This window comes from Varroa jacobsoni, unplaced genomic scaffold (genome assembly GCF_002532875.2).
Source record: "Varroa jacobsoni isolate VJ856 unplaced genomic scaffold, vjacob_1.0 scaffold_919, whole genome shotgun sequence".
Lineage (NCBI taxonomy): Eukaryota > Metazoa > Arthropoda > Arachnida > Mesostigmata > Varroidae > Varroa > Varroa jacobsoni.
The window spans coordinates 3,806-29,960 of NW_019213821.1; the positions used below are offsets into that span (position 1 = coordinate 3,806).

A 26,155-nucleotide genomic window follows, 5' to 3' on the forward strand; every position below is an offset into this window, starting at 1 on the left:
TTAAATGCCCCTCGAGTAGAAGAAAAAATTATGAGGGCATAGTTCGTGCACAGACGTTCGATTTTCACTGTAAAATAAATCCCGGCGTTCTATGGCGCAATTAGAAAAATTGCTTCACTCATTAAGCCCCGTCGCTCCCTGAGCTTAGACTTCTCATTCTAAAACGCCCTGTATACATGGTGTACCATTTAGGTCAGTTAATGTCGAATTTGCCTTCCGTAAAACGTGCTGATTTAGGTCCACTTATCTTGAGTTTAGAAGCGGAAATACTTGATCTAGTAGGAGTTTTTCAAATAAAATTCAGCAAAGGTCTTTTGGGCAATTACGCAGTGATATTTTCGATTTTGCTCCGGGACCACAATCGAACCTTCGGTCGTTCGAACGAGAATGGTTTGAGTCGTCGTATATTATACGTGCTAAGTATAAACGCAAGGTGTCATGCTTTTAGGGCCTTTTTATAACATATGGGCTAGAGGTTACATCCCAGAAGCGGTTTGTTACTTTTGTACAATAACAAATGTGAACATGGCAAAGTACCATTTTTGGCTGTCGTGTACGCGGAAGTATCTTTATGCGGATTGCTTATTTATTTCGATTTCTTCCGTACAAACCTTACCCGTATATTTGTGTTGGCATATCTGAAATCTTGAAGTTTGGAGTCTTGACTGTCTCCTGGACAAAAAGAGTGCTCAGCTTTTTTCGGCATTGATTAGTTGTTCTAAATCTTGTCCATAGTCCCTCCAACGCCAATAAACAACGGTTCTGGGTCACAAATAAATGTAAGCTAAATTACGTTATGGCAGACAAACAATATTATTATTTGATTTTTCGAAGTCCTTATTTGGAAGAATCGATCTTGCTTGATTCATGACGGCACGTTAATATTATCCAGAACAGTCACTGGGATTGAAACACAGGCGAAGTAGGGTTACCATTCTATACCTCAATTCATCGATGCCATCTAGATTATTCTAATAGCAGCTACTAAATCCCGAAAATACTCAAAACATGTTTACGATAAAGATTGAGACAAGAATGAGACAAAAACTTTTGCTAAATATCTTATCAGATACCTCCAATACGATGCTCTCTACTCTCTATATAGTTAAATAGCGATACAGTGACCCCACTTCGCACGTCCTAAATATGTATACGCACGAGCATGTCTTTTACCTATAAGACAATGCAAAGGACAATACAATTTTCACGTTAGATTCGTTATTAGTGAGTTCTTGTTATTCACGCTACGAGTATCTAACTGGCAAATTTCTAACATACTGAATGTAAGCCTAAAACACAGTCGGCTAAAACGGCGTCGAAGTTTTAGCTGGGTAAAAAGCGGGTTATCAAAGCACCTTTTGGGTATCCGTATGTTGCAAACAGCGAAAATGTCTTAGCTTTGGATCCTTACTACAGAAGCGGTAGTGTAACCATATGAGATCTGAGATGCTGCACTATTTCTGTTCTCTGAGTAGTTAACGGTGTGGGCTCTGAATCAGGAAGTTCGCATGTCTCAAGAAAGAAAGTTCGACTCCCCCTTCTCGCTCGACTTCACAAATGTTGTTTCATACTAAACACACGTGGAAAGTCGACATGTGTCGTTATTGCTTTGCGGGCTTAGAGTTTTTTTAAATTTTTCTGAGTGTATTTATCCGTCGAATAAGGCGGGGGATAGCGTCATAGGCCAACAATGCCGAAGTGACACGTGGGAGGTTCGCGTGTTACGGCTCCATAGCATTCGTTACAAGGTGATCCCCGCAATCTTTCAGTGTAAATATGTTCACTTGCGGGACATAAAGAAGCGAATTTTTCAATGGACGCATCTGTCTCGTACTGGAGGTCAGCCATCAATCGTCTGATAACGTCACGAACGTGAAACTGAAAGCATTCCATTAGGTAGGATCAGCGTCTATAATATAATATTGTATTGAAAGGGTTGCGGTGATCGATAAGGTCTTCTGTGCACGTCTCTTGTCAACGACGGCCCCTTTAGCATTTGGAGGGACCGGGGTACATTTCAACACGAGGTTCAGACATGTAACGAACCGAATATCGACGGAGCAGAATCATTGGATACATGGCTATAACTATATATTGGCACCTGATGCTCCAGTCCTTATAAAAAGGTCAATGTTTGCTATTCAAAAGACCACCAAAGAAGGCGGAGCATATGACGCAACAAATATGGCCAACTAAAGTTGTCCATTATTTCAGTTTTTGAATTATGTTACAAAAAAGTTCAATGTGCGAATTTTGGACTGTTTGATATCCGTGGATATAAGTGAACACGTTAACGTGGTCCTCGAAAGATTCTCTCTTTGCGAAGATATTGCTTTGTACGCACTTCCAAACATCTAACGTTAACCTTGACCTACATCGAATGCAGGTAGTGATGACTTATGAATGTCCGATATGGTCATCAATGCTAGTTGCAGATGCTAGGCTGCGCTTAGAACGGAGAAATGTTTCCTGCTTAAGATGAGGCGCGGATATGTCCTACAAAGGTGCCAACTGGGCCCTTTGCTAATGCACACGTCCATAAATAAACGCGTAAGGTACCACTGTGACTTGATATGACTTTCGAACGCGCCTTCGATCTCGAATTGTTCACTATCTTAGCTGCGTCTGATACAAGAGTTGGGTGCGATAACGTAGAATTGTGCTGAGTAAAGGGGATTAATTTCTCGTGCTCAAGCTGAATAAAACAATGTACCATTAACGAATTCTATATTTAGCACGTTACCGACTGACCATACGTATATTTTATTAGTAAGCCTTAGTGGGATAGGCTAAATTTCAATACGGATTTAGACGTTCCGTAAGATCTCTCATTTTATACCGGCATTGTATGGCTGTTTAGATCATCAAAGACTATGGCAAACCTAGGTCAACCTTGACGTCATACACATCTCGCTACTTAGTAATATCTCACCGCAGTTTATCTTTAAAGTTCACTTTATCCATCATTTTTATCGCATATAATTTTCCATCGTTGCACTTATACATATATAAGAGCATCCTTGTATATATGTATAAAAGAGCTGTCTTCCAGTTCACATATTTTGGCTTTTTCGATTAGTGTTATTTTTATTCTATCTATCGATGAAAACTTCCTACTAAACTTAAAAATATCATCTCTACTTAATAAGCCGTATTCTTTCATGCTCCCGCATTTTCCCTTCATTCAACTCGGTTACAATTACCGTCAAGGACTATCGTAAGATATTTTCATTAACACGCAACAAGTGCCACTAGGCGCGGCCTATTCATCTAATTATCGTTACGCGAGTAAAAGAAACCACAGTTGGTCAATTCGCTCACGATCATGACAAACAGCCAGTTACGACGGGTACCGTAGTAGAATAGAATCTTTTTCTCTCAATACTTGCCTCTGAATCCCTCGCTCTTACCCCCTACATTGTCGACGTTTGCACGTAGAATACGAGTAGGTGGGTTCGAGCACGTTGGCCGTGTTGGCAGCTGGGTCTCTATTGTATGTCGAGCGCCGGCTGCATTGTGTATTTGCCACCACAAAAAGGCCGTCAGCTCGTTGTGCTGCTAGCTTTCGAGCCTGTAAACGGCCGGCCGGAGGTACGCACGTACGAGAACGCTTTTAGTTGACAGACAGAGTCGCCGCTGCTGGTTACAACTCGCAGATAAACTCGTAGCAACATACACCTAAACATGCACGTATCTGCAAGTATACCTATTTTTTTCTAGACTCAAAGGGTGCACAGGCATAGGGATACGGATCCATGGAGAGCAGTTAATTGAGCAGTTTGAGGCCAGCTACCAAGGAAATCTGGGCTGAGGCAGCGGACGCTAGGGCTGTAGCAGCATCCGGGCCAATCGGGGGAGGAGGGTCTAGAGGTAGCCGAGTAACGATCGATTCAGGAGTCTGTCCACCGTCGTACCTATTCCCTCCAACCACCTTAGCCCAACTAGCGACTGCTGCTGGTGGATCCTACTGCCTCGCTACTCTCGTGTGCTGCTTTCATAGTGTGCGCGTCACCCCGTAGACAATCCTGCTTGTCTTAATAGAAGTAATAATAATAATTCGCAAGGACGAATCAACCGTCGCCGACGTAGGACGCTGCACAGGCGATATACACTGCTCGCATATGTCATGTACGGCTGCATTGCTTGAAAGTGCACTATTATAGGCGCATCTATATGTAACGATATATGTGTTTGGAGCAAAGGCAGGTTATGCTAAAACGTGGGGTAAAAAACGAGCACTTCATCATGTCGCGCATATCGTAGGCCTTCATTTCTAATATGTTTGTTGGTAGCATTTGTTAGCTCGTGATTGCAGCGACGAAATAGGAAAACGTTTGCGTAAAATAGCTAAAACATTTGCATGTGCTGAAGATGCTGATGTCCATTATCGAACATATACAAAATGTATTGATAAATGTAGTTATTTCAAGTACAATAACTCGAAACAGTTATTACCAATCAGATCAGTGTGGGTTTCAAAGTAGGTCAAGTATAGAGCCTGAACGTGGAAAAAAGCTGTTCTGGTAAAACTTCCGTTGAAGGAGGACATCAGACGTAGATCTTGGAGGGCTACTAAGCTTTGTATATACCTACACCAGGAGAGTAACGGCGATGATGACGAATCATCGCGATTGAACCTATCGATAATCCTAATATATTCTGTTCTATATGTTGTTTAATTTTTGATAGAGTCCGGTAAATATGTATGGCATCTGTGATCTTGCTGTGACACCATAGAATGTCCATCTTGCAAAATCAGACCTTGGGGCAAAACATTCTCTAGAATATCTGAAAGGTTCTTGTCATTGCACGTTGACAATTTGAGAGTTCAGATTCCTTTGAGGTTAGATTGAGCATACGACTTGAGAGCTTGAGGGAACGTGACTCGAAGTTCGACTCTTGCCTTTTGCGAACAGGAGATATGAGGAGTACTTATTGAAAAGTAAAAAAAAACTTCTATTTTATCTGACTTCAAAAAGTTCAATGTTGTGTAAAATTATTGGGTTTGATTTCATATTTGGATTGTGCCAACATTGTAATAAATGACGCAAGTACCTCCTTGATTCGATGCAATGACCTTGCAAAAGATTCGTGCAGTTGTCGTCTTTGCATTTTCATAGCGTTGCGGTTCTTACGCAGCAAGCGGGCCTTCAGTAGGATGCGCCGTAACTCGTTACCTGCACGATTCAGAATTACCTATTCCTATCACTGTTATTTAGGTTTTGGATAATAATCGTAGATGGAACGCCTATAATGTACTGTTATGGAAAGTTTACACTTACATATCAAACAAAAGCAATCCTGGTGCTATCAAATCTTCGTCTTCGTATAAACTAATGGATGGTTTAAGAACGGTCCTCGAAAATAGCTTTGATAATACTGCCACGCGTGACTCTTGTACTCCAATAGATATTGGCATAATCCCAACTGCTAAAATCTTCTCGGACCTTGATAAACAGCGGTTACGGAGATACTGAGGACTAACAGGTGCTGTACGACACCCGAAAACCGATAAAACACTATTTTTGTACCGACATTTTCATTTGAATGGCTAAAGTAAACATGAAGCAAAGTAAATTTACGATTTCTCAACAAGTAGAAACTATGTTCTGCCTTTTTCTAATTGCGTTGTAGATGAATTTTTTTCTTTATTCTTATTAGATATGCCTTTAGAAAACAGTTGGACAATTTTTAAAAGGCTAAATATAATGCAGTCTCGCTTCTTATATTGCTTGCACAGGAGGTAATAGAACCCCGTTGTCCTAATTCTGATTTCGTTCCATTATCTTAAAATCTCTGAGATCATGCGCATGTAATCGTGAGAGCTTGCCACTTTCATCCGCGGCTCGGAGCGCTTCCAGATTTTCAATTTAGTTATATTTATTCATATTGTTAAAATGCCTACCTAATATTTTCTGGACATCTAGTTTTCTAGAAGTAGCTTCGAGACGAGTAAGGGAGTTTACACCAAATATGTATTCTTCTGTTTTGAATTTCTTTCGTGACCTATGAGTCGTGTCATTTAAAAAAGCGTCGTTTTTTAACGGTGAGTTCAAATTCGAGAACGACCTTAATCAGGTGGCTTGTACTAAAGAGTCTTCATTGTCAAGCTTGCCACCAAGATGAAGTTACGCCCTCAGTAACTAGACGGGTTTTTCAACCTGCGGTAGCGTGCATACTGACAGCGGTGCCCTACTCTACGGAAGTGGACAGCGATACCCTCATAATGGACGAAAGCCACCAATTCTAAATGTGTTAGAAGTAGAGATGCGTTTAAGATATTCAAAACTTCATGTAGATGATATGGTTACCAGTTTATCAATTGGATAGGTATCGCTTATTCAAGATGGATGGTATATGGTGGATTTGCTCAGAGCATGTGATAATTGCCTTCTTATTGAAGTAAGTTATAATGATTAGAAGCATTGTTGTTAGAACACGCATACTTTACTTTGATGTTCTTGGACGCGAATAACTAAATCCACCATGGCCGCTTCTTGTCCTTTCAACCGAGGCCCTGACAATGTTTACTATTCACTACGTTATCAATAATATATACTCAAAGTCATAATGACTAACTTCCATTTGTACAAGTCGTTATTTAATTTGAGCATTCATCAAAGCTTCACTTACTTCCCTCAGGCTACACTAATACAAGTAATGTAGTACTACAGAATATTTGCTGTATTTTCTAGGAACATTAAATTGACCGGGCACAAAACGAATCAATATTCTTCACCTGATATTTAAACTCTGTAACGTTGCTCTACAGGAGGTTGTGATTTAAGGCGTCATAAGTAGAACACAGACATGGAATAGTTATTTAGGAATCCGCGGGAAATAACGTTCTAGAAATGGGGCAAAGTAGACGAGGAATAGCCTCTGGATAAGTAGCTAAATGGCTAGAACTGTTAACTACAAGAACACAATCTATGTCAATTGGCTTTTTGCATCTCGTTTTTTCTTCCGTTGGCGTTTAGCTTGGTTGGCCTTGTCCATCAGACCTGTGGTTGATTTGGTCCTTAGGTTATCTCAAAGAGCGCAATCTTACATGCCATGTGGGGTTGTAGGTATAATCCCTATGAAGGCGCTTAAGCCTTTTGCGAAAGATAGACCGACAATATGTGCTCAACGGTGAAAGAAAAAAACCCAGAATTAGATCTCATATTGATAGCAATATGTTGATTTTCAAAAGAAGAACAAGCGTGGCGCCAATCGTTAAAAGCTTCTTTGAGCAACCTCTTTGCTGTGACATTGTCTCAAATCCTAAATGAGGCTTTTTATTTGGATATATGCGCTTCTATAATATTTAAAGCACTCAGTTTAAGGAGAAGATTATTGTGATTTATATATATATATATATATATATAGATAAATAATCTGGAATTGCTCTCAAAAATCAGTTGAATGAACATTACTGTTTGAAAATGCATTGGAGGCCAATTGAAGTGATTTTCTTTTTCCCAAAAACCTCTGAAGGCAAGTGAAACCTAAAATGAAGGTTGAAAATAATTTTGTCACTAACATACGAGCTATAATCGTACATTAAACGTCATGGCCTATAACTATGTTTACTAGTTAGATTCAATATAAGTTTAAGTGGCGAATTACTATAAGAAGTTACATTTTTATGGCTAGTAGACTCGAAAAGGGTGATGTAACAAGAAAGTGGGTAACTAACTATTCTGCTTTTGCATGGTCGTTTCTTCAGGCATTGTCTTTACGTTGAGAAAATCTAAAGATAATCGACCTCAACAGCAGCGGGCGCAGGCCGATCATCTGTGTCTGCAATGGTATAAAGGATAATTTCACCTACTGGATGACAGAAAGCAGCAATATCACCAGGACGTTGTGAAATAGCAGTGAGGTCGCAGAGGCCAAAAACACCTGAAGGCCATGGTATATGGTGCCTATACGAGCTGATCTGAGTAATCATATGTGGCTTGACTAAATACACGCATATTAAATATAAATTTATACAACTAGAATCCTTGTATGATATTTATTATGCTTTGCATATTGTTAAAAAATACGTAAAACAGTTTATACGAGGATTTATACGTTTGCCATTCAAGTAAATCATAGACTGTTCGTATTGTGTTTAGGGTTGCTGATACCGTTGGCGCTGTTTTCACACAGCAACCTAAAACTGGTCCGTGTAGCCAGTAGACGCAAGCTTACCTTGTACAAGAGGCAACCTAAATTTCTCGAAAGTGACCAGCTGCAGGACGATCATTTTGAAGAACCCTGAACATATTACATAATCAAATCTAGACGGGATCATCGTCGCTTTCCTCGTTCTATAATAACTCCTATTGAATACGCTATATGTAGGCCGCGTTATATCTAGAACAGGGCAATTCAAGACATCTACCAGTAAGATGCTGCTGTATAGAGACTACCCATTCCGCATTAGGGTGATATTCGAGAGGCTTGAAAAATGCAAAAATATAAGATTACAGTTTTTTAGCATAGCGAACGGGACCTGTTCAGTCTTTTTTTTTCGTTCGCCTCGCTCAATTACAACGGTAACGATTTACAGGTAAAGATTTTGCCCGAATTTGACTGCCATTTGGAAGTTTGTGTACTTTCGCAATCGGAGATGAGCTCTCCATTCGTTTTACTGTATCAGCATAGCCTACACTGTATCTAGGCTGAATGTAGTTCTACACAAATGTAGCTTGTGTCACGTACGGTTAGCATGATACTAATAATGTTACTTTACCTGTCTAAACATTATTTCATTTGGCTATAGTGAACGGCAATTGAGACACAGACCTGTTTGTTTGTATTTTTAACTAGAGGAAAAACGCGATACTAATGCAAAACGACATTAAAAGAAAAGCCCAATTGGATATAATCGGACCACACGATAGCATATTTTGTATATCAGAACTGAGCAATAAATGGTATCACATTGTTAGCTCAAAATAAATGATTATTCAACATAATCAGTACTCAATAGCACACCTTAAAGCTGAACTTCGCATTCCTCTGTCCTACCTAACGTGTCCTGTGCCTCCCAATGGACTCCTCTCGAAAACTGCTACCATTTAGACGCGTGCTTTCCCTAGCCCAGTATACCAATTGATATAAATACTTGCCTTCCATATGCTGGACGAATAGTAGGCTGTAATGTGTTCTGTGTTACTGGCAACCCTCGTTCGCGCGCGGGTAATGATTTCAACTCAGCATTATGTTGGTAACTAAAACCCACCCTCATATTTATCTTCTCATCTTCTATATTAGACAAATACCCCAGCACCGAGATTATTCATCCTAACACAACGATTATAATCAAGATTGTTTAGCTAACGAACTCGATCTTCGAACTGCGCCCTGCACGCGCTACTGATGTGTCTGCAGACTGTGATATAGACTCTGTCCAATGACCTTCTTTACACATTGCATGTGTGAAACGTGTTGAAATCCTAAGCGCTACAAGATACGAAATCGGCAAATTCTGCTAATGACTATTTTTTAAGTGCTCTATTTCAACGACCGAGTAGTTCTGTTGGAGAACAATACGCTTTATCTTCACTTCCAGATCCGTTTATCTAGGGAGCTACTCTTTTTTTGATCAACTTTACTTTGACGGGGGAAGTCTTTCGACATTATTGTTAGACCTGTTACTAAACGACTTACTGCAACAGCTTGCAACGTGTCGGTCGAGGTTCAGAGTAAGTGATACACATTGTCTTCTGTAAGTTACAGGGTACAGCATTCGAAATAAAGCCTTCTCTTACGCGGTCATTTTCGAATTTTACCTACGAATTTTTTTTGCATGTATTAAAAGTTTTATTTTTTAACAGTCGTGCTTATTTGATATAACTACCATTTGTTGTCGTTAGAGCTTCAATTCAGGATTTTAATCATCGACTAGAAATGTTTAAAGTAAACATTTTTGCGTCCGGGAATAATCCTTCAATAGTAATTAGGACATTGAGAGGTATAAATTAGTTAGGATATCGTTCGAATACGCCATATACAACAATTGGCGCGGAATTAAATTTCGGGCCGATAGCAGAACAAAAGTTCTAACATATGCAAGAATCCAAAACGGCAAAATCGTTGAAAAATCTGTGTATATCTGAAACTGATTTTTGAGCCCTTCAAATCTAAAGGTTAACGAGAGTCTTCTAGTTTGTTCTCTCGAAGTGTTCGCTAAGATATTCCGAAGCCGTGTGAACGTTGCCGATTGTGGAACGAAGAAAGAAGCTTTTCCTTCTTCTGTAGTGGGCTTGTCTAGCGCGAAATGATTAGATTCTGGCCCATTTTCGTTTGAATTAAACAGTGCGTGACGAGTTTGCCATATTGTTCTATAAAATAAAGGTTTTAATCTATCAAGTAGCAAAAATGACGGGTCAGTGCATTCTCGTTCGCCGAGATTTATCCTAATTTGGACGTCGTACGTTGTAAAAACCTCTCAAAGTTTGTTTAGTTTTAGATTAAGGAAATATATGACCTTTTACTATCTGCATAGTCAACTGAAGCTCATTTGTCACATGTACTTAGTAGGAGATCAATCGGTGCAATGAACATTTCACCAGGAAACGTATTCCTCAGAGAAAGACTAATGCGAGACGTTTGGCCTAAGCCGTATCGAAAAACTGAGCAGAGCTGATCTATAATAATATAGTTGTCCCTTAACTTAACGCACCCTCGAAGGTTATAGTCAAACAGACCCGAGTTCCGCAGTAACAGCGGAGTTCCTTATTTCAACATCAATATGTTCCTAGGAAAATGCTGTCGCTGAAGGCACGTGCAGGTACGTCATAAATAGCATTATAATGAAGCTACTGACGGCTATTTGTAAGGCGATCCCGAACACAACAAAAATGTTAACCTTACATATTCGTGCAGGTAGCAGGAGGCGGCTTATCCTATTATAAAGGACTACACTACGAGTCCGGTGTCCTGCATGGTGTAATAACATGTTAACTTATTTTGTTAGTTGCTACATGATTGGCATAAGCTCTAGAAAATTAGAACTCAATAATTACTGAAGTTATGCTAGAATCAGATTATTTGTTTGCTTTTATGTAAATGATAACCGTTTGCCAACGATACAAGCCGAATAGCTTTTTGTCTGTGAAACAATTTATTAGCAGATTCGTCACGAACACCATCTGGCTTTAGTGTGCGTCACCCGAAAGAACTAAGACTGTCGCTATTACGTTATAGATTTTTATACAATTTGACTGGTGGAGCCGCACAACAACAGCTAAAGATTCAAACTGTGTATAGTAGAGCGCGTAGGACATGATCTCGCTGCAAGCATGAACGAAGTTAAACGTCAGAGATCTAACTTCCAACAGTATAAGGCAGCGCGCATATATATATATTACGGCAGTACTCTGACATTGTTCTTCTTGATTCATTACAGCTCAACCATGTTTCAACTGTTGAATATCCTTTCGTGGCCTGCAGGCTAAATGCCGCACATCCTTCTACTTTTCTGTGGAAGCTGTTCCACTAGTCAGCCAGGCTACATCCTTGAAAACTGTGTCCGTATAGACGAAGTCCTCTCTGCCACAAGATGCCGATATCGTCGATAAGACTAGCAGTGGCATAATGCGTCCAGATTTCCAACTGAGCAACCACACTTGTTCCTGTCGCAATGAAGGGCGCACTTTCTGACACAGACTGTTAGTCTTTTGCTTACGGATGGGGCACCGCATTGCAAATCGCATGTTGCTGGTGGACGCTGTCGATAGGAAGCGAGGCGGAGATTTCGACGGGCTTCGGTTTGTTATCTCTCACGATTGCGGCCCCGTCGCAGACAACGGCAGCACCCCTTCGTTCTTTCCTTTGCGCTCCTACTATCAGAACGTCAAGCCACTTCAGGATGTAAGCTCGCATAAAGTGAATTACGCAAGTTGCGGTAACGAAATCGGCGGAATTGGTGGCCCAGTTCTCTCCTAAGAACCCAACCGGCCTCTTGACATTTTGGTGGCTTTGAAGTTAAGATGCGGTTGTGTTTTGTCTTGTAACGACTGATTGGATGCGCGAACTATTTAAACCTCTTTTCTTTATTTCTAATGCGACAGAAGAAAAGTAAAGGTTTAGTCAGCTGGTCTGCTTTAGAGGAAATCGTTTGGGAAAAGTTTGTTCTTGAAGCTTGCCCAAGTCTTTATGCTAAAGATCTCTAAGTCGTATCGTATAGGGGCCAGTCTCTCTAAGGGGCGCCTCACAATTGTTCGCATTTCGGTTATGCTGCTGCCGGTCAACGATAGTTTTTTCGAAGCATATCATACTACTTGAGTCATTACCTTTACCACTATTTAGGAATATGCCTCTAGCATCCAATCAACAGGTGTTTTATGTTGTCCCGCCTATCGCTCGTCAAGCCAGCGAGCACCTATAGGTAATTGGTGCTGATGGTTGTATCCTTGTTTTGGTCATCGTCAACTTCTATTGCAGTTAGTAGCATCGTCATGCATAGAGGAGGCCGCTTGCTCACTGGTGACGGTGGCTATACTCTATTGTTGGACCACGGTCGTAGTCGTCGTCATTGTCATGGTGCCGGCTGGCTAACTGCTTGAATGGCTGTCTGTCTCTGCAATGGCGTCCACTGCGGCTACTGCTCCTGCTTCCCACGAATGAATGGCTACAGCGACGACCGATCGGTGCTCCAGTGAGCTCAGCTAGCGTGCACATAGCAGAAATGGCCTTCTGCTGGACGACGGCAAGCGGCCAGCGAACTTTAAGCGAGCTACGGGCAACCCAGCGATAGAGTCCCTCTTTGCCCTCGTTGCTATCCGACTGGTGACCCAGCACGCCTACCCCTCGTTTGCCCTTGCCAGCGAAAGTAGCCCCATTCTGTCCCCCTTTGCCCCTACTCTACATTTCCCTATTGCGCGATCTCGCATCTCAGCTCTGGTCGGCCGGTCGGTCGGCCATTCGTTCGTTCGATCGATGCCCTAAAGCCGCCATGGAGGGACTTCGAGGAACGGAGGCCACTCTCTACAACTGGCCTCCGCCTTCGCCGTCCGCGCACAACCGGGGTGTGCGGTGCAAGCAAAGACCCAGGAGGGCCGCGGCGACCAAACTGGAGGCCAGGCGGGCTGGGAGACAGGCGCATCGATGCCTGCAAACAGCAAAACACATATTGGGCCGGGTGCAAGGCGAGACCTCCTCGTGAATGGTGACATCTCGCGCAGCAGCAATCAGAACAGCAACAGTAGGAATGTCGTTGCAGTACTCCATTATCGTTTCATCGAAATGGTGTTGCATTATGACGAACATCAGTTAAAGTAAAACATGTATCTAAGTGGTATACCTCATAATTTAAAGGGGTCATAGATAGTCTAATTTTTAGGCGAAACCCATTCGTGCATCACAAGGGAAAGCTGAAAACAAAAACATATTTGTACTAGTCCTTTTGCTGTATTTAATCCTAGACATGCTTAAAGCTATAACATGCCGTAAGGGAAAAGGCAGGGATAGAATTCGCTTCCTATGGTGTATTAAATAGATTTCTAAACTTGGTTCTTGTTACGTGCTGTTGACGTAATGAATAAGGGACTAGCATTAGCCCTGCTGACTGTATCATCATTTAGTTGGATGTGGAGTAAATGTCATGGTCGTCTGTACAAAAGATTTTATAGTGCTCGTTTCTTCTTTTTGGGGTCTACATAGACTGAACGGATGGCCTAAACATAAAATTGTACCCACCACCCTGTCTGATCTGTACCAGGAAGTAGTTTAATGCATAATTTAGTCATTCGGGTATAATGCCCATCAATAGGAAATTATGAAATTCAATGCTAGGCCTGCATAAAAGATGCGATCTTGCTGTGGAGAATAGTTAAGCTGCTGCTAAGGCCCAATCTGATCTTGTAGGCACCTGTGTCATATCCGTATGCGCGTGAGAGGAGGAACAAGAAAATCCTCGTAAGGACCTTGACATTACAATATACTTGTTGATTGTTTATTTAGTTATTCCATCAAATATACATAAGAAGGCTTCTGGCACAGTCAGCGCCTATAAAATAGTTTCGATTTGTCGGCGTACTTTGCTTCCATCTGACACCGATGCGGTGACTGTCGTATATTTATCGATATATCTTATGGTACTCTGGCTGTTTAGTAATTACATCGAGACGTTCTGTACAATAGTGTACTCTACTATATTTTCGGCGAAGTTTTCCGCTTATGTCTATTAGCCTTAAGTATAGAGCAGATGACCGTAACGGCTTCTGCAAGATAGCGTTTTTATGTACACTGCTGGTATAATACTTAATTAGGGTTTAGTATTTAACGTTTTGTTCGTTGTCATCCAATTTCGACATTTAAAAATATTTTGCACCAAGAAATTGCGTTTATAACATCTGCCCAGTATTGCATATGTATAAAGTTATTGCATAAATCTTCTGTTATTAGTTTACCATGGTCGGTTTTCGGCTGAAAAATTCTATGATGAATAAGTGTCAGGCTAGTTCAGGATTGCTGGCCAACTATTGATTGCATCGTATGCTGCCGAAATCATTAGGCTTTGAACGAGATCAATGGGATATTAGATGGAGACTGCGACGAAATGCCGCGTGACATACGGTAGCGTGTCAACTGGATCGTCAAGTCCTTGTGATGGTATTCTATTTGCCAACTACCGTAAGATTACGTGTGATGATCTTGGTTTCAAATCAGGTATGAACACAGCTCGTTATGTATTAGAAGAGGCTGTATCGTTTGAAGCAATGCCTGACGGAAGTAGTATCCTACGTAAAACTCAAAGCATCCATTTTTAGCCAGTTAGTCAAGGACGTTGCTATGGAAAAAAGTAAAAGTGAAGTAGGTTCTCCACTTCACTAAGTTGCTCCTCGTAGGTGAGGTTGAAATCTGTTTCCTATAGAGTCAATATATGACACCAGCGCGAAGCTGTAGCTTTTCAGAGGAAACTCAGTTATTTATCTAATGGCGTATTGAGATCTTATCAGGTGTGCCGGAGTTTGGCAAGCTGCCCTTAAATACAATAGAGTGCCTTTCAGGACTTTTCAGGTTGTTTTTTTCAGGGGTCTATTGCTGATTATTTTCCGAAAATCAGTATTATTCATATGGTGGCTGTCTAAATATGATGACTGGCCAGTAATCTGTAAATCGTAATTATGAAGCTTCGACGATGCCGACAGTCTTACATAGCAAGTTTGCTCATCCGCATGGTTGTTTCGGAGTTGAAAATAACTTTAAGCATCTGAATATAGCTTAACTTCTTTACATGACTGATGTGCTCTCTAACCTCGTCCTTACGTAATTGAAATATGGTAAAAAGATGGTAGTGGTATGAACGTAGGTAACCATACGTAAAAGTTAACCCTCATGTGTATCTGGACGTGAATGGTAGACCGATCCGCGCCTTGGTTCTGTTTCACATCACCATTAATTGAGGGCTTTGTGACTAAATGCGTTTTTTGGCCTCTTTCCATCGACAGAGCCCGGAAATGGTTTTACTCTGCCCTTGGTAAAGTCCGTTGTTGTTGCTGTCGTCGACATGGTACGTAAATATGTATGCGTAATCCTGCCCGGCAGGCTTTAGACGTGCTACGCTGGCTGCATTTTGTCGTGGCTCGCCTTGTGTCTTGCTTGCTGAAGCACCGCAGTGAAATAAGTGTGCGAAATAGACCAATCGAACAAGCGAAACATAGTCTCAACAACAACCAGCTTCTGAGTGAGTCACGGCGGGACTGTCCGCGACTCAAGTGCGCTCATCTTCGCCACCGCTGTTGCCATTGCCACTACCGTCGCTACGGCCATAGTCATATTGTACCTTTTCACTAGCGCTTCTCTTGGCGCCGGTATCACTGCCGCGGCCGACGCGTCATCTCCGCTATTACTGCGAGTAGCAGCAGCAGCAGCATCACCGCGAACCTTTTTGTCTTCCCTCAACCGAGAGAGAGAACGAAGGAGAGACATGGGGGGGGGGGGGGATATAGAATTGAAGGGAGTCTGGCGGATTCTGTTCCTGGTGCTGGCTTTGCTCTGATCACGACAAGCCTAGTCTAGCATAGCTACTGCTGACTAGTCTTCCTGCCCGCCTGTCCTAGTGCTCAGTACAGTTGGCCATTGCCTCTAAACCTCGGCTCGATTCTACGGAGTCGATTCCTGGCTCTCAACGGCTTTCCTGCGTATACCTCTCGTTGTCTACGGCCCATCGATGGCTCTCTTATACATCCTCATTTTCGCTCCTTTTCCTATATCCTTCCCCTGACACAATGTCGCTTGCAGGGCTCTCCCTGTTTTTGAGTCTTACTCTGGCTTGCATCGACTCCTCACGTGCTATAGCAGGAGTAGCTCCGTTGTACTTCCTAGATTTACTCTGCTGCCGAAGCCGCCTCTTAGTGGTTCTACAGCTTCTTGTTATTTCCCCTTCACTTTCCCCTTCACTTCTCACTCTCTCTGTCTGCCTATCTGTATGCCTGTATGTCCAATGGCTATAGAGTGGCCCCTCATGTGGACCCCTTACGACGACCAAGCGACCTCAACTCCGGCTACCGCTATTGCTTCTGCCACCTGGTTTCCCTGTCAGCTGATTCGGCAGCTCGGGGCAACTCTCTAGCGGCAGCGGTAGTTCTAGCTCTACTGTTCTACTAGCACCGCCACTACTACTAGTACTTCGTGGCAGCACTGGCTCAATCCTGCTCAATCGTCTCCTGCTGTCAGCTTGGTTTGCTGCTGCTTGTGGTGCTCGCTCCTTGTTTCGCGCCGGAATGGAGCTGCTCCGCCTTCACGAGCACCGCCGTCACTAGAGGGATGCCTGACAGTTGTATGTGTTGGGGAGAAGGAGAAATAATGGGGATAAGAATAGGGATGTGAGGGTTTCGAAGACGAGTAGCTGGGGTTTGAGGGCCATGGGAGAAACAGGATCAGGATCTTCCTGCTGCAGCTGCAGTTCGATATGCTTGGGGAGGACGAACTCGCAGCTCAAAGCGACAGCAGTTTGAGCAGGACGTGCCGGGCGGGCGTCTGGCTGACTGCCAATCTTTCTACCAGTGTGATACTGCCATAGTGCTTGCCTACTGGGTACAGAATAATCTGCATGGTCTGTGTGCAATACTAGCTCTGCTACCTTGGCCACCTACGAAAACTACTTCAGTTAGTCATTAGTAGTAGTCGTTCTTGTAGCAGCTCAAACCGGCTTTTGGTGTCAGTGGTTGCTCATATGCTCCTGCTGAACTAGAAGTGGCTTTGGAAAACAAACTGTAACGAGAGTGGCAGCTGCAGTTTCCAGACTCTGGGGCTCTTTGATGCTCGCCCTAACGATGGTCAGCCATTCTAGAGTTGAAACAGGAAAATAGTGACAGTCGCCTCTGCTCTACCGTCTTCGTTTCAGCTGTGCCAACCCGTCGCCCAGTCGGCGGCTGCCTGACTGGCCGGCTCTCTCGTCGGTTAAGCAGGGACAGGCTCATTTCTTTTTGCCTCCGTCCAAAGGGTCGTCAGTACGTTGTTGGCCGTCCTTTTTTCCTTCTCTGTCCAGTAGTTCGCTTTGGTTCGATCCGTCCAACTAGCCAACTCTTCTTCGATATACAATCAGCTGTTTCCTCGTTTTTGCTACTACTGGGCCTGCATTGCCTGCAGTAATAATAGTGCAAGTAGCAACGATAGGAGAAATAGTAATCGTTGCAGCAGTGTTAGTAGAACAGGAGCCGCTATGGCGGCGGCGGAGATGCCAGCGCTGTCTGGGGTGGCTAGCGGACAGCACTAGTAGCATTAGCAGCTTCCTTCGGGTCGGCAGTTGGCAGTTGAAGACAAGGCAAGACAGGGCCAGGCGTTTCTCTTCGAGGGGGACGGGTAGCGGGGGGAATGGTAAGGATATTCTTTTCCTTCACTTCGGTCGCGTTTGCCTTCGTCTCCGTTTCTTTTTCTTTTTTCCCTTCTTCGCCTTCCTGCTCCGTTTCCACTTCTTCGTTTTCTGCGTCGTTTTCTCCTGTTTCCTCTTTTCTTCCGCATCGCCGTTGGTTAGCAGAACAGCCAGACAGGCTGGCAGGACCGCCAAAGCTGAGCCTGGCTCCATGGCAGCTCCATGGGTGTTTAGCAGCCGGTAGCAGCAGCAAAGCGTTAGTGGCGGCTTGGTTCTTGGGCTTGCGTAGGTTCGGCCTGACTGGTGGGTGGGTGGCTGGATGGGTAGTCGTAGCAGTAACAGCAGCAGTGGTCGAAATGGTGGGAGGGTGCTCGTCTGTCTGCCTGCCTGGTTTTCCTGCTATGGCTCGTCTGCTGCCGGTCTCCCTGCTTCTGCTGCTGCCAACGACGCGGCGGAACCTCGCTCTGTTCACTGGTCGGTGTCTATATGTGCTTGTATCTGTGAGGGCCATAGGGAACGAGCTGCTCGTCGTCGTCGTCCTCGCTGCTACCGCTACCGTCGGCCCGATGCCGTTCGCGAACTCAGCCGGCTCTGAAGGCTCGAACGAACTGAGCGAGCATCGAACGAACGAACGAAGCTTCGTCGTCGGTCGTGGGCTCTCACTTGGTCGTTCGCTCGAAGCTTTCCAGGGCGCAGGCCGTTTCTTTCTCGGGTGGGTCCTCTTCTCTTTTCCTCTACGTTCGCTGGTCCCACTTGGTTCTTCTCACTACCTGCTGCTCACTACCTCCGCCTGTTTCATGGCAGCCACGCAGGCAGGCAAGCTCGTTTCTCGTTCGCTGCTGCGTCATTCCCGTTTCTTCCCGCTACCCACGCTGGCCCGCCTGCCTGCCGGCCTGCCAGCCAGCTACTGAGTAGGGAAGTTAAGGCTGAGGGAGCAGAGGCTGCAGAGAAGTGTATGGCTGCTGAAACTAGGTTCTCTGAGGCCAAAGCAGAGGCCGAAACGGAGTAAGCCGAGGCACAGCTAGGCAGAGACAGTAGAGCCTGGCAGGCAAGCAGGCAGGCTCTGCTACAGCCGCAGCCTTCGGAGGCTGCTGGCTGTCTGCTCTTGGTAGCGGACGCCGTCGTCGTTGGGCCTTCAGCCTCCTCCTGCTCCTGTTCCTGCTTCTTTTGCCTCTGCCTCTCTTGGTTGAACCTCCGAACTGCTGCTGTGCCCGTTGCCTCGATTGTTGTACTCGGCTGTCTGTGCTTCCCTCCTTTGCCGGCGGCCGACAGAAAGAAAGACCAGCAGCATTTCTCCCACATCAAACCCACGTCTCTCACTATCCCACCACGAACTTCTCCTTCAAACCCCTCTTTACCGGCCTTTATTCTCTCTTTCCGTTCGCGGCGGCGGCCTCTCCTCCTGAATCCCACTTCCCACTCCGCTTTCTCCCCTCGACTGGGTCGGTCGGTTGGTCCCCTTTCCTTTTTCTCGTTTCCCATCTCCTGAGCCTGCAGCCGACGGTGCCGGCTTTAACGCCGCTGCTATTGCCACCGCCACTACCCCCTTTCTCATTCTGCCCATCTATACCCCCAATGCCTTCACCCCTGTCTTGAAACCCCGTGCCGCCTGCCTCTGCCTGGCCTCCTGCTCGACTCGACAGTGCTGCTCCTTCTACCATACACTACCCTCCATCTAACCTCATCCTCTCTTCACCCCCTCCCACCCCATCTCTCCCCCCGCTGTCTCTCTGCCGTTGTCCCGCTGTCTTCGTGAACTCATCGCACTTCGGCCTCCATCTCTCGGCCGCTCTTCGTCGTCTTTCGCTTGCGCGCGCGCGAGTCTGCCAATCTCCCCAACCCACAGCCCTACTTTAGTTCCTCAGTCCCTACTACCACCACTACTCCTCCTCACAGAGCTTGCTGCCTGCACATCACCCCAGCAGCCAGCAGTGGTGTAGCCCATCACCTCCCCAACCACCCCCTATTCTATCCCTTACCACCACTACTACCACACCATCGCCATTCCTTACCAAAGCAAACGCAGTGCCCTGTGCTGCACCTCCCGATTCTTCCTCTAGTCCCCCTTCCCGTACCATCCAAAGGAAGCAAGCTATGCTATCCCGTCCCTTTGGCCAGCCCGACTCGACCCGGCGGCAAAGCACCCCCTAGAGCTTCCCTCTGATCCACGTTCCCATCTCGTCTTCTTCGTGCTATGGGAAGGCGGGGGATAGAGCTGCGGGGTAAAGACAACCAGGGTAGGCAGAACCAACCGGGGGTGCCTGAGGGACCATCGAGTTCGTTGTGGAAGAAGGGCACATAGGGTGCGGCGGGTAGCGATGGCAGACCAAAGCTGGTTGGGGGGTTCGCGGCCGCTGTCGGCAGAGTGGAGGGGACGACGAAGCGAGTGCTCGGAAAGAAGCAGGGATTGGGCAGGCAGCCGGGGTGGGGGGTAGAAATGGGAGGACGAAGGCAGAGACTGTACAGAGCACTGTGGGACTGCTGCTGATGCTACCAGTATGCTTGCAATCGTTGGGCTGGGCTGGGACGACGGCTGAGGGACTGAAAGAGGAACGTATTCTCAGGGGGCTCGAGGGATGGCTGGTTGGTGACACCAGCACCACCGACAGACCGACCGAGCGGGCTAGCGCGCAACCGCCTGACTGTAGCCGTAGGGTGCAAACAGGCGTTGGTCGCCAGGCCCGCCTCGATTCTGCCTGCAGGCCACCCCGGCTGCCTTGGGCTAGGCCACGGCCTTACTAGCTACTAGTAGCCGAATAGGGTTGGGTAAATATAGCACCAAACCTCATTGCTAAAGGGTGGACAAACACCACCAGTAGTCGCATCCAGTGAAATAAGCACTAGCTAGTAGCCGATAGGATTTTTTCAACTCACCACTACTAACACGCACAACTACTAGCATGTAGATGAGTTCTAAGAGTTTGGATTCCAGTCATCGCACTTTGCTCATTGCGTCATCGGTTTAATTGGCAGGCAACCTCTAACATTCAAACACAGAAAAATAAACCTATTAAGAAGTTGAAATATGCAAAACGAAAACATCGCTCAAGTTATTGTTTTAACTATAGTATTCGCAGAAAGTTGCGGTCAACTTTCTCCAAGTCAGTTGGAATCATTTTAGCCGAACTAATACATTACCGTATTCAATTAGGCATCGTTTACCATTCTAATTCACAACACACCAGCAGATCTGCCCTTCTTCAAGTTACCAATTTCAGAACTTCACTTTTCAGTTTCAGAATCAGAACCAAACACCTTCTGTAAAACTATTATTACATTCTAAATAAGCCCATCTAATTTTCATAGTCATTAACTGATATTAGCAGGAAAATTTGGATGGATGAAGTTACTGGATGCGTTTATAGCACTGATGCCGGTTTGCGCAAAGGATCAGGCGATATAAAATTCAGAGTAAACTTTATGAGATTTTCTGATCAAATATACAGTTTTTCAACATTATCACCATTAATTTCCAGAATTTGTTTATGTTCTAATTTTTTTTTAAACTGAATGGCATATTCTACGGCATTCATATATATATATATATATATGTGTGTAGATAAAATGTCCATTGTCAAGAACGTACCGGTTATAGCCTCCAAAGTAATTGCTAGTCCCTTTTTATTTAACGTAAATACGAAGAGCCGTGATGAAATAAAAAGCATATATACATAAAACACGCGATTAGTTAACAGATATTTTAAAACAAGCGGGCTAAACAAGGAATAACTTGACTTTTATACAGATGTATGTTAAGCGTGGAAGGGTATCATATGTGGAAATATAGGTATGCAAAGTCTATTCTAAGAACTATATCCTGTAATCAGCCTGAGTCCATCAATTCGAATATAGGTTACTTTCCGTTAGCGTTTTCCTCATCTAATCACACTAATAGATGTTTCAAATTTTACTACCTTAAGCGTACTCTTGCGTAGTCGAGTCCGTTCAACGGAGTCATTGGTCTGACTTATAAGTTACGGAAAGGCTTAACCTAAGTCATAGACCTTCAAGTTTTGCTGAACGAGGTGAGATACAATAGTAACTACTCGATGTAAATCAGGAAGCAGCTCGAAATTTTTTAGGTTACGTGGAATTTATTTAGACCTTATTATTATTTATTACACTTATATATAGCGGGAAGTGTGTACGCCAAGTAACTTCTTGTTGAGTGAGCTTTCTTTGTATATTGTTCTTAGTATCGCGTCTGCCATTATTGTTATTATCAGCTGCAGTTCTATCTGAGCGACAGCTTGTTGTTTGTTTGTTGTTGTCGTTGTTGTTTGTTTGTTGTCGTTGTTGTTTGTTGCTGTTGTTATTGTTGTTGTAGTTGTTGATGTTATAGCATCCTTCTAACTTTCTATCTCAGGATTGTTGTGAGATTCCTTTTGCCTTGGCCGCTTATAGCTTTATCATGATTATTTGCTGAGTCACATGAGTACTCCATTTTGGACTGATTCTTCTTTTTTTCTCTCCTGTAATGTTATGGCAATTATCAATGAACCGTAATAGTCATTATAGGTATTAATATTATTGTTTTTCTTATGGTAATTGATGTTGTCGTTTTTACTGCTTTTGCTGTTACCGTCATCGTCGTAATACCACAAATATTACATCTGGGTACCACTCTCTCTTCCTATGTTCTCCTATTATTACCTCATTATTATTTTTTATGTTATCATTATTATTACCCGTCATTGTTTTTATCTTTATTCATTCGATTATTTATGTTTGTTTGTCTCGCTTAATCCGCTCCCGTAGTTTTCGCCGTTGTTCCTCCGTTGTTATGAAATTCTATAGTTGTCTCTTAAAGCTCCGGTTCGTATATCCTGTTTCTTCACCCCCCTCCTCTGTACGCTGGATAATCGGTCACATTTCTCTACTACAGCATACGGACCGTGGCAAGGGTCGAGAGTGTCAGCTATTGGTAACTTCGATCACCGCAGTCCACATATGCTGTAAAATCTGCGGGTTGATCAGTTACCACGCTATGGACAGCGCCGCGAGCAGAATTTGCAGTGGTTGGCAACGCGACTCTATTTTGCTATGGCAGTCGCCAATATTGACCACTCTTACAGCGCTCTGAACACTTTTTGGGATCCTACCTAGCGTCGAGCAACGTGGACTACCTAGTTCTTGTTGTAATGTTTTCTCTCGCTTTGTATTGTTGAGTATACTGACGACTTAGAGAGAAAGTAATGCTCCCTGGTGTAATTTATTATTTCTTCCTCAAACGCTTTCTTTTCTCTGCGAGAGAGTTTTCATGTTATTATTTCATCGCTTGCTCTGTCTATTATTATTATTATTATTAATATTCTGTGTATATTTACTGACTCGTCTTCTTTTTTGTCATTTTCTGTACCTCCATTCGGCTTCTGTTTTTTTTTTTTACCTAACGTTGAGAGTGCCGCCAAGCCCCTCGGATCTTTTTCTTTGATCTACTTGTATTTATCTTTTTACCTATCTATCTATCTACCTAGAAATATAACCTAACGCGGCACCGAAGAGTTTCGCAGTGGACACGTCACCATTTTATCAACGAGTCCTTTTTCTTTCTCGTTTTTAATTCTACCTATTTTTTTGATAGCGTCGAGATCCGAACGTTAAGAGCCTGTTTCGGCCAACGCTACATCAATTGTCGTTTGTAGTTCTCGTTGATCAGTAGTCGTCGTCCATCCGGCTGGCGGATGTTCTCTACATGCCACTCTGTTTCTTTCTTCGCACTCATCTTCACTATTTTTTTTTTTGTATATCGTTCACTCACTCTTCGTTTCTGTCTTTTTGTTTGACAAATTCGATTGCTGACTTTTTGTAAAAACTCACACACATTGTTTGCACAGCGACGGCGAGCGGCTAATCTTCACGGTCATGGTTTCATAGAATCTAATTAGGGCTCTCGGCCATGTAACAGAGATGGCCCGCTGTAAAGGCTAGATTAAAGAGTGTAGCCTACGCGTCAGATTGATTTCATGGAAGGAAATAGGCCCGCACGTTTGGAAACAAGAAAAGAAATTTGTCGTCAGTTAGATTTTCGAAGGTTCCCTTTGTTGAAACGCGTTACGTAGTACTTCAGCAACCGCGTAGATGCCTGCTTCAGAAACCACCACGTCGCTCGACATCGCTGACTATTGTAACAGTATTACCATTATACTAATCATGTTCTAATAACAGCCACGTTGTCCGCATTACTCGTTTCTCTAATCTCTCTCCATTCACATTCGGATTTGACCTTCATCTATGTTCTGTTCTTATATATATATATATATATATATATATATATATATATATATATATATATACTCCCTTTTTCCACTTGTCATTTTCTAACTTTTAGTCAGTCAATCCACACACTGGTCCAACTCAGTCAAACTCTCAGATTCATTCACTCAGATCTCAGTCACGCTCTCTCGACATTCCGTCCCTCAATCTGTTTTTACTTCCTCATTCTCGCTTCGTCTTCGCCTGTGCGTTGTTGTCTGTCGCTCGTTCACACATTTGGTACAAAAAGCCTACATCTTTGTTTATACACGAGTCTCCGACGTCCGTGACCACTGGCTGCGCTGGCCAATAGGTCAGGCTGTCATTTATAACCTTGATCGGCCATTTCGAGGTATATGTTTGATTTTTATTTAGTTTTGACTTGTTCAGTAGTTGTGGGATAGTTTCCCAGTCGCTCCTTGACTCAACCCTACCTAGGATGCCTATGGTTAGCTTGCCTTTAAGCCATACCACTCGTTTGATCCCGTTCTCCAAACATCCCCGAGTTCCCTGTTGTACCGATACGGCTCAGCAGTTTATTTGTTGTTTGTTATCTCCAATGAGTGTGTTTCTGTCACAGCTGTTCTTTCGGTTTATATACGGTTTATCAATCAAGATAAGACAACTGACGATGGGGTAAGGCAAACTGTCATATAACTTTAGGTTTGCTGCAATAATTCGCTCGTGTGTTTCGAGCACGTGTTCTTCTTGCCTTTATCGCTAGCGGTCCGAGTGGCCTATTCATTCGAGGTGGTCTCGAGGTGGCTTCGAGGTGGCTAGCGCGCCAACCAGACGCTGCTGAAATGATCCGCGCGCTCAACGAGTGGTTCGCCCACTGGCGATAGTATAGCGGGTTGCTTCTCTCGGTGGAGCTTTAGGCAGACGTCCGGCAATCATCCTCTGCTCCAATACGGCTGACCCTGCGCCCAGTGGATGACTTGGCCTCCAACGGAACCCGTACTTGTCGGATGGTGAATGTTTCTTTTCATTGTTAGAAAATAATCATTAATTCATTCTTCCACGCGGTGTGTAACCAGCAGCAGCAGCAGCAGCAGCAGCAAATGTATCTATATCTTTATCATAACGATGAGGTTTTTCATCGTTCGGATCGTCCACAGTCGCGTACATATTCTCCACTGTATCGTTGTACTACTAGTAAGTTTGTTTTACTTAATATAGGTGCAATTTTCGTTGACTGGGATTAGAATAGAGGTAAAAACATATATAGGTGATGGGCTCGTATCAAATGTTGTCGCAGGTTTTTTGTAAGGAACAATTTTTTAACCGGCAGATCCTGTGAAATGAGCTCAACACGTTGCTAGAGCTAACGTTATGGAAAAGACAATTTTCTAGATCAGTTAAGTGTGTCAAGTCCAGGAAGTTCTCTTGTCGTACATAGAAAACTGGAAGTTTGATTTGAAGAGCGGATTTGTCGCACTGATGGGAAGAAAACGAAGCACTGACGATGTTGCCAAAAACGAAAACGTAACTAATATCTAAGTGTAGCAAATCGCTCAAAACATCTTTGAACTAAAAAGAAATAAACATAAAACTTAGAATCATGTTCGGCTTTATTTTTTATGGCTTTAAATTGATACTCTCATTTCCACTATGTAACTTAGCAGAACAAAATAGACAGAACTAAGAAAATAGTGACCCAAACTTATACAAAAAACGGTACCTAGATAATTTTTTTAAGTAAGGAGTCGCACGAGCACTTTCATTTTGTGGCACTGTTCGCACGGCAATGTACACGATATTGTTTGTTTAACGCGAACCTTGCAAAAAATACGATTTGTTCATTTATGGCCTATTGGATTGTGACCTATCAGACGCCACTGGACACAATTGTCGCGTCAAAGTCTTCTTGCCTTCGTCCGCTCTCTACTTAAAAAATGATCAACACAAGTAACTCTGTTACTGATTGTGTTCCGTTATTTCCGGCCGGTGTTGTTTTTACGGAGGCAGTATTGAAAACATAGTACACAGGTGTGTATATGTATATATATATATATATATATATATATATATATACCATGTATGTATATATGCATGAACATACATGAACATTGGGAAACATTCTACAAAAAAATAGCTTATATA

The 26,155-nt window shown here is 43.6% G+C and overlaps 1 long non-coding RNA gene across 1 annotated transcript; it reads left to right on the forward strand.

The window, feature by feature from the left end:
• The first annotated feature begins 1,683 nt into the window (after nucleotides 1-1,683).
• LOC147752879 (uncharacterized) lies at nucleotides 1,684-9,753 on the forward strand. The gene is made up of 2 exons (XR_015312870.1): nucleotides 1,684-1,896; nucleotides 7,712-9,753. It is a non-coding gene; the product is annotated as an uncharacterized LOC147752879 (long non-coding RNA).
• The last annotated feature ends 16,402 nt before the right edge of the window (nucleotides 9,754-26,155 follow it).